The sequence below is a fragment of the Littorina saxatilis genome, unplaced genomic scaffold (genome assembly GCF_037325665.1).
Source record: "Littorina saxatilis isolate snail1 unplaced genomic scaffold, US_GU_Lsax_2.0 scaffold_2027, whole genome shotgun sequence".
In the NCBI taxonomy this organism is placed as follows: Eukaryota; Metazoa; Mollusca; class Gastropoda; order Littorinimorpha; family Littorinidae; genus Littorina; species Littorina saxatilis.
The window spans coordinates 3,045-12,500 of NW_027128598.1; positions in this window are offsets into that span (position 1 = coordinate 3,045).

Genomic DNA, 9,456 nt, shown 5'->3' on the forward strand with positions numbered 1-9,456 from the left:
TGACCCATGCTTTGTAAGGTGCAACAGTAGATGCCATTTTTCTGTGTGTTAACGTTGTCATGTGACCCATGCTTTGTAAGGTGCAACAGTAGATGCCATTTTTCTGTGTGTTAACGTTGTCATGTGACCCATGCTTTGTAAGGTGCAACAGTAGATGCCATTTTTCTGTGTGTTAACGTTGCCATATGACCCCTGCTTTGTAAGGTGCCACAGTAGATAATAGTTTTTGTGTGTTAACGTTGCCATGTGATCCGTGCTTTGTACCACCACTCTGGAACTCTCTTCCCTTCTCTGTCAGACACTGCACCTCTCTCAGCTCTTTTAAACAACAGTTGAAAACTTTCTTTTTCACAGAATATTACACCAACCTGGCCTAATGTCTTCTTCGTTCCATTTCTGCACATACTCCTCTCCCATAAAGTTGTAATGATTGTTGAGAGTGTCAGCTGTGTATGTTTGTATATATATATAGTGTGTATTGCATATGATTATTGTGTGAACAGTACATGTGGTGATTTGTGTCTGTATGATTAATTTGTTTTATGTAGGTTGTACTTTTAATTGTTCTATTCTGTATATATATATGTTCTTTTGTAAAGGGCCTAGAGCCATAGGTTAGACACTTAAAAATGTCCAGTTATTATTATTATTATTGTTATAAGGTGCTACAGTAGATAAGATGCTGTTTTTCTGTGTGTTAACGTTGCCTTATGATCCCTGCTTTGTAAGGTGCTATAGTAGATGATGTTTTCTGTGTGTTAACGTTGCCATGTGACCCCTGCTTTGTAAGGTGCAATAGTAGATGCCGTTTTTCTGTGTGTTAATGTTGCTTATGACCCCTGCTTTGTAAGGTGCTATACTAGATGATGTGTTCTGTGTGTTAACGTTGCCATGTGACCCCTGCAATGCAAGGTGTTTTAGAAGATGATGGTTTCTGTGTGTTAACGTTGCCATAATTTAATTGTGAACATATTTTCAGAGTAATCAAGACATATGTATATAGTTTCGGATTCAGAAAAGGATAAGGACAACAATGGGTTCACTTTTGAATGTATTACTAAAACATACATTTTAATTAGCATCTTTGGAAATTTACTGAACAAACTCATGAATTAATGCATGTTATCCCATAGTCCGGACTAAGTCAAAGATTGCTTGATAAAAATGTAAATCAATTTGGTTCAAAATTTGTACATCATAGCGACGCCTCAATTTTAACTAAAAGCCGGATATGACGTCATATTTATCGAAAACATGAGGAAAAAAAATGTCAGGGGATATCGTCTGGAAGAATTTGTGTGTGAAGTTTCTTGGAGATCTGTCCATTCTTTTGCCGGGAATCGCCCTACACATACGCATACACATACACACAAACGCCACCACCCTCTTCTCGACTCCCAGCCTATCTGAAAACATTCAGTCAAAACTTGACTAAATATAACAAGTGTCGCGTAAGGCGAAAATACAACATTTAGTCAAGTAGCTGTCGAACTCACAGAATGAAACTGAACGCAATGCCATTTTTCAGCAAGACCGTATACTCGTAGCATCGTCAGTCCACCACTCATGGCAAAGGCAGTGAAATTGACAAGAAGAGCGGGGTAGTAGTTGCGCTAAGAAGGATAGCACGCTTTTGTGTACCTCTCTTTGTTTTAACTTTCTGAGCGTGTTTTTAATCGAAACATATCATATCTATATGTTTTTGGAATCAGGAACCGACAAGGAATAAGATGAAAGTGTTTTTAAATTGATTTCGACAATTTAATTTTGATAATAATTTTTATATATTTAATTTTCAGAGCTTGTTTTTAATCCAAATATAACATATTTATATGTTTTTGGAATCAGAAAATGATGGAGAATAAGATGAACGTAAATTTGGATCGTTTTATAAATGTTTTGTTTTTTTTACAATTTTCAGATTTTTAATGACCAAAGTCATTAATTAATTTTTAAGCCACCAAGCTGAAATGCAATACCGAAGTCCGGGCTTCGTCGAAGATTACTTGACCAAATTTTCAACCAATTTGGTTGAAAAATGAGGGCGTGACAGTGCCGCCTCAACTTTCACGAAAAGCCGGATATGACGTCATCAAAGACATTTATCAAAAAAATGAAAAAAAAACGTCTGGGGATTTCATACCCAGAAACTCTCATGTCAAATTTCATAAAGATCGGTCCAGTAGTTTAGTCTGAATCGCTCTACACACACACACAGACAGACACACACACACACACACGCACGCACATACACCACGACCCTCGTCTCGATTCCCCCCTCTACGTTAAAACATTTAGTCAAAACTTGACTAAATGTAAAAAGAATTATCCCTCGTGTAAATTCAGTAATTATCTTCGCACAGATAAAAACTTTAACAAATCCGTTTTGCCTTTCACGTGAACTGGAAAGTCGATTACCTGCTCTTTTAACACTTCAACATGAAAACTGTATGGCTACATTATTTTTCAAGGCTGTTGCCGCTTTCCGCAATTTCCGTAAAATCTTCTATCATCAATTACGGAATCATTGTTCCTATATATAGCTCATAAGGTTTGGCCTCTTAAAGTCGATTAGCTAGCACACTGTCTGACTGACTATTAGGGTTTAACGTCCTCTTAGACCAACCGGTCTATAATGGGACAGGTATTGGTAATACGCTGAAGATATGGTGTGATACTTTAATTCGAACAAGCCCGCTGTGGTTGTCTCCTTCGACACACCAGCATTGGGTTTGTCTCGTCAAAGTATCGAAAATACGATCATGATAATCAGAGACGAGAAATGATGCATGCGTGTCTTCGTGTTTTCCAAGCCCTGAGACTTTCGCTGTGAACGTGGGATCTTTTTCGTGCGCATGTGTGCACACGGGGGTGTTCGGACACCGAAGAGAGTCTGCACAAAGTTGACTCCGAGAAATAAATCTCTCGCTGAACGTGGGGATCGAACCCACGCTGATAGCGACCAACTGGCTACAAAGCCAGCGCGCTACTAACTGAGCCACGTCCCCCGCCCCAATATAAGCACACTGTAGGGCACCAAACAAAAACGGGATCAGGTTGTTTTTCCGAAGGTTCTCCACACACAGGCAACAAATCCTCAATGATGCTTACCGGAAACGGGATGACTATCAAGCTTATAAGGTCGAGGAGTTGCCGTTTTGAATTCAACAGAAAAACATCAGCTTCATAAATTGAAATTAAAAGTAATCAAAACGAAGCAAGATCTTGACCTAAAATCACCTAGCACATAACCACTTCAGGTCCCTAATAGGCACTAGTTCCTGTGAGGACGTTAAGCTTAAGTTAGCATAGCATAGACCTAAAATCTCATGTGAAGCGTGAACACTTCAGAGACAGGCAAAGAAAGATCAAGACCGCAGCTTCCTGCGGAAATGATACACTTTTGACGAAGCATTCACAAAAGGCAGATTCGGGAAGGAAACTCGTATACAACGCCAAAGACAGCTGACGAAAACGTATGAGATTTTAAACAAGTAATGTAATACAGGTGCAAGTGACAACTAAGAAAGACATGATTCCCTTTTTTTTTTATAAATGGATTGTGTAGACTGTCAAAAGGAAGACACTACAACTTTTAATGCGCTGTAAGACCACACACGTAGCGACGCCAAAATAGCCTAGCTGGAAACTCGCGCACGCACGCACGCACGCACGCAATCACGAACGCACACACGCACGCACACAATCACGAGCGCACGCACGCGCGCACACACACACACTCACACACACACACACACACACACACACACACACACACAAACCACACACACACACGCACACACACAACCCTTTCCCACACAAAACAAACAAACGTGTTTTTTTACAACAAGAAAGAGCAGGGTCAGCACTGCAACCCATAAATAATTCAAACACACAAAAGTGACAACAGGGAAATACAAATAAAAATCTCAAGAACGTGCGAGTATGTTGTCTTTTATCGAATGTCGACGTAGAGAACTCAGGACACTGATGTTTGATTTATAGTCTCCGGGATATATTGCTGATTCGTTTTCAATACTGTTGATGCCTTGGTTTCTCCATTTCAGTGTTAATTTAATATTCATAGGTTGCACGTGTCTGCGTGGAGAAAGCAACACAGTACGTACAAGAAGGCGAAGACGTCGACGGCATGCTTTTGATGAATTAATTTCACCATTTGACACGTTCGTGTGGCTTTTAAAAAAATAGTGTATATCTTTGATACCGACATACAGACAGCCAGAGACAAGAGTGAGTTCCGGTCTTTGGAAACATTTTCTGAAATATTTTTGATCGCCATCGCCGGTCATTGCACCCCGGTATAAAACGAGGTGCATAAGTTCCACTCTGTCTGTTTGTTTATCTGTATGTTTATATGTTTGTTTGTCTGTCTGTCTGTCTTCTTCTTCTTCTTCGTACGACGGTTGTGTCAGGCTCGGAATCCGGAGGATGCCAAGAACATGGACGTTCTTTCCAGGTCCTCCAGTGCTCCCCACATGTTGGTCCTCAGATCTGTTTGGTCAGGCCATGTCTGGATCCGCAGTTGGTCGAGGAGGGGACATGCATGGAGAACATGTTTGTCTGTCTGTCTATTTCTTGAGACTTGTATCTCTAGTACTTACTATTTCTACTGTTACTGTTCCTTTTTGGTCATTCGCGAATGGTCCGGTATGCCCGTTGAGAGAGACAAAGAGAGAGAACGAACGAACGAACGAACGAACGAACGAACGAACGAACGAACTTTATTACTCAAGGATGGAGATTTTAGGCTGACGCCTAGTCTTACAATCTGTCCCTGCTAAAACTAAACATGTATTAAGATGAGAGAGACAAAGAGAGAGAGAGAGAGAGAGAGAGAGAGAGAGAGAGAGAGAGAGAGAGAGAGAGAGAGAGAGAGAGAGAGAGACAAAAAGAGAGAGAGATAGAGGGAGAGAGAGAGGGAGAGAGAGACGGACGGACGGAAGGACAGACGGACAGACAGACGGACAGACAGACAGACAGACAGACAGACAGACAGACAGACATTCATACAGACATACAGAGACTTTGTAAGTACCGTGCGTATTTGCTGAACGTCGGCATTAATAATCAAAAGCGGAGTTGATGACCTAAGCTAAATTTTGCAATACATCCCGGAAACTATTTTGAATAAAGCGGTATCATTAATTCCCCGTTTCAATTTTATTGATCGGACATGGACACAAATGCAGGTGTGCATGCAGAAAGCACAAAAACAAAAACAAAAATGTAACAGAAATTTAAAAACAAGAAAGACAGAAAAAAAAGACCGAAAGAAAGAAATATAGATAGAAAGAAAGAAAGACAGAAAGAAAACAAGTCGCGTAAGGCGAAAATACAACATTTAGTCAAGTAGCTGTCGAACTCACAGAATGAAACTGAACGCAATGCCATTTTTCAGCAAGACCGTGTACTCGTAGCATCGTCAGTCCACCGCTCATGGCAAAGGCAGTGAAACTGACAAGAAGAGCGGGGTAGTAGTTGCGCTAAGAAGGATAGCACGCTTTTCTGTACCTCTCTTTGTTTTAACTTTCTTAGCGTGTTTTTAATCCAAACATATCATATCTATATGTTTTTGGAACCAGGAACCGACAAGGAATAAGATGAAAGTGTTTTTAAATTGATTTCGACAATTTAATTTTGATAACAAGGGGAAGAGGAGGAGGAAAGGGAAGAGGAGGAGGAGGAGGAGGAGGAGGAGGAGGAGGAGGAGGAGGAGGAGGAGGAGGAGAAATAGAAATAAGAAGTGGGAGAAAAAGAGCAAAGGAAATGAGAACATGGGACGGATCAAGGAGTAAGATAATGTTACAACATCCACCCTGGTAGTACAAGAAGATTTCACGACACAGTGTTCCCTTCTTGTCTTCTCTACCCCCTTCCCCCTCGATCTCTCCCGCTTGGCGAAGGTGTTTGGTTGAACATTTATAATTCCTCGATCCTTCTGCTATTCTTCGTTACTCTCCTTTGCTCTCCTATTTCTCCTTCTTCCGTGTCTTCCTCTTCCTCCTCTTTGTGTATTACACGGGTGGTTGGTGAGGAGCGGGGACGTAGCTCAGTTGATAGCGCGCTGGCTTTGTAGCCAGTTGGTCGCTATCAGCGTGGGTTCGATCCCCACGTTCGGCGAGAGATTTATTTCTCGGAGTCAACTTTGTGCAGACTCTCTTCGGTGTCCGAACACCCCCATGTGCACACATGCGCACGAAAAAGATCCCACGTTCACAGCGAAAGTCTCAGGGCTTGGAAAACACGCATGCATCATCTCTCGTCTCCGATTATCATGATCGTATTTCGATACTTTGACGAGACAAACCCAATGCTGGTGTGTCGAAGAAGACAGCCACAGCGGGCTTGTTCGAATCAAAAGTATCACACAATATCTTCAACGTATTACCAATACCTGTCCCAATATAGACCAGTTGGTCTAAGAGGACGTTAACCCCTAATAGTCAGTCAGTGGTTGATGAAAAAAAAAATCCTTGAAGCTTCCATCTTCTTTACCCTCCACCGTTCTCCTTCTCATTCTTCTTCTTACTTGTCCTTACCTTCCTCTTGTAGAAGGGTACACCATTCTATTATTCCTTGATCCCCCCCCACCCCTTCTTCCGACCCCTCTCCTCCTAGTCGTTTTTGAATCGAGACGAGGGTCGTGGTGCATGTGTGTGTGTGTGTGTGTGTGTGTGTGTGTGTGTGTGTGTGTCTGTCTGTCTCTCTGTGTGTGTAGAGCGATTCAGACTAAACTACTGGACCGATCTTTATGAAATTTGACATGAGAGTTCCTGGGTATGATATCCCCGGATGTTTTATTTTTTTATTTTTTCGATAAATGTCTTTGATGACGTCATATCCGGCTTTTTGTAAAAGTTGAGGCGGCACTGTCACACCCGTATTTTTCAATCAAATTGATTAACATTTTGGCAAAGCAATCTTCGACAAAGGCTAGACTTTAGTATTGCATTTCAGCTTGGTGGCTTACAAAATAGTGGATGAATTTGGTCATTAAAAATCGGAAACTTGTAATTAAATTTTTTGTGTGTAAACGATCCAAAAACAATTTCATCTTATTCTTCGTCATGTTCTGATTCCAAAAACATATACATATGTTATATTAAAGCTCTGAAAATTAAAAATATGAAAATTATGATTAAAATTAATTGTCCGAAATCGATTTAGAAAGAATTTCATCTTATTCCTTGTCGGTCCCTGATTCCAAAAACATACACATATGATATGTTTGGATTAAAAACAAACTCAGTACGCTAAAAAGAATAGAGATACAGAAAAGCATGTTATCCTACTCAGCGCGACCATTACCGCACTATTCTGGCTTGTTGATTTCACTGCCTTTGCCACAAGCAGTGAACTGACGAAACTACGAGTATGCGGTCTTGGTGAAAAAATGCAGTGCGTTCACTTTCATTCTGTGAGTTCGACAACTTGACTAAATGTTGTTATTTCGCCTTACGCGACTTGTTTGTTTTTGTTCACTAGAGTGGAACATTATATTATCCCTTTACCTCCCCCCACCCCCTATTCCGTCCCCTCTCCTCCTCCTCTCCCTCCGCTTCTACTAGAGGGTTACATTATGTTATTCCTCGATCCCCCCCTCCTCCCCCTCCTCCCCCTTCCCGTCCTCCTCCTACGTCTTTGATTCTTCTTGCACTTAGGAGTAACAGTATTTTTCAATCTTCCGCCCCCCTCCTCTCCTCTCCTTTCTCCCCCCCCTCCACCCACCAAACCCCTCCTCCTTCTTTTTCGGTCTACACCTAATCTTCCTCCCACGCATTTTCTTCGTAGGATCATTATAGCCAAGACACTGAACAGAGAGAATTTCTTTCACAGTGCAACCTTTTGTTGTTGACGCTATTTTTGTTGTGGTCCTTTTGGATGTTTGAAGTTGTTGTGCTGGGTAGTTTGAATGGTGTGGCCGTGGGTGTGTCTAAAAACGATTTTTTTCTCAATGGACGTTCAAGGACATTATTATGTTCAAAGACCGTTACATCCGGGTTTTATTTTCTAGAAAAAGTTTCCCATTACCAACCAAGCATGCAAGAAAAACCAAAATATGTATCAATGGACTGATGAAGACAACATAACGTATTTGGCAAAACGCGGCTTCTTTGTAGAACAAGTTTGAAAACAAACAAGCAAACAAACAACAAAAAACACACAAAAAACCCAATGTACAAGCATTCAAAGAGACCAACAAGCAACAAAAAACACACACAAAAAACACCACCACAACAACAACAACAACAACAAAAATAACATGACAGCAGCAACAACAACACAACACAACACAACACAACACAACACCACACCACACCACACCACACCACACCACACCACACCAGCCCCCGCCCCCGCCCCCACAAACGCAAACGCAAACGCAACACAACACAACCCAACCCAACGCAACGCAACACAACACAACACAACACAACACAACACAACGCAACACAACACAACACAACACAACACAACACAACACAACGCAACGCAACGCAACGCAACGCAACGCAACATAACACAACACAACACAACACAACACAACACAACACAACACAACACAACACAACCACAACCACAACCACAACCACAACAAACACAAACACATCACAACACAGCCGCCCACGCAGAACAGAATATTGTACGGTGTTGTTGCCCTCATGTCCGCAATCGAGAGCAGCTCAAAAGGTCAATGAACTATGACGACGGAAGTAGAGAGAGAGTTATCTTGGCGTGTAGTTTAAATATGTGCAGGCGGATACGGTCAACAGAAGCTATTCAAAAACCACAAATGCAGGAAGAATAGTACCACGGTACTTCGCGAAAGAATACCTCGCCTACACAAAAAATGAATTGTAAACAAGCCAAGGTACTATGTACTATGTGACTGTTGGCCCCGAGAAAAAGGGGTACAAGAGGGCTAGTGGACTATACCTATAAAGGTGTACACTCCAAGAATGAATGAATATGTATTAGCTGCACGCACAGATGTTCTTGTTTGTATGCAGATTTTGACAACCCTTTTCAAGTTTTGTTCCCGTGGACTCTTTCGGTGCGTTTGCTCAGAGTTTTAAGTACGGTGGTGTTCTTTTGAGAGAAAACAGGGTGTTAGGGGAGGGGGAGGGTGGGAGGGGGTAGGGGATGGAGAGGGGTGGTAGCGTAGAGATGTGGAGAAAGGGGTTGGGTACGTGCCCCCAATTTTGGATAACTGTCTTTTATGACGTCATATCCGGCTTTTTGCAAAAGTTGAGGCGGCGCTGTAACGTCCTCATTTTTCAACCAAATTAATTGAAATGTTGGTCAATCTTTGATTAAGTCCGAGATGGATTTTCAGCTTGGAAGCTAGCTTAACATTTTATTTCTGAGTTTGTTCATTAAATTCTCAAAATCATAATTAAAATCAAAATTTTAGTAACAGATTTCCTTATCTTT